This window comes from Anser anser, assembly GCF_964211835.1.
Source record: "Anser anser genome assembly, chromosome: 2".
Taxonomy (NCBI): domain Eukaryota; kingdom Metazoa; phylum Chordata; class Aves; order Anseriformes; family Anatidae; genus Anser; species Anser anser.
Genome location: NC_139721.1, coordinates 45,921,541 through 45,922,305, shown reverse-complemented (window position 1 = coordinate 45,922,305; position 765 = coordinate 45,921,541).

Below are 765 nucleotides of genomic sequence, written 5' to 3'. Positions count from 1 at the left end.
TCCCTGGGACTGGGATGGAGAGATCGTCTGGGTCTGGGACCGCTCCTGGCTGGGCATGACAGCCAGGGAGGAGGGATCTCAGGTCTGCTGAATTTGTTGGCTCCCTTAGCACCCCTGATGAGTGGGCTGCAGTTCAGGTGGGGGTTTGAGAAGAGAGAAGGCTTGGGAATGGAAGGGACAGAGGAAGCAAACTGTTCTTTCCAAGGATATTTGCAGGGTAAGATAACAGTCACCATGGACAAAGATCATCACATTTGCAGCAGTTTGGAGGGGACTCCAAGAGACAGGAGTGCTAGTGATAGAAATGTCAGGTCACACCAGATGGTTGGTAGACTGGTATGTGAATATGTTCACATTTAAAGGTCAGCAGCTACTTTGATTCCCCAGAATGGATGCTGACGATCACAACATTTATTGTGTAATTTACCCTAACTCTGGGCAAGAGCAGTTCAAATATGTGGAAATATATGGAGTTAGTCTTCCTCTGAACACTACTGCACAATACAAAGCAACAAATGTGTATGGTTCTGTACTGACATTACTTTTCTAGGCCTCTGATTAATATTCTATGAAAAGTAGTTATATTTTAAGCTTTCATAGCTGGTTTTATTAGCTTTTGTTGGAATCCAAAGATTCATGAAAACAGTCAGACAAAATTAACAAAGATTTGTCAGAGCTGACAAACATCCTGGATAGGGAGATACCCTACTATAGCTGTCTTAAAATAACATTCCTATTTTGACATGTCTTCATCAGCAGTTTTCA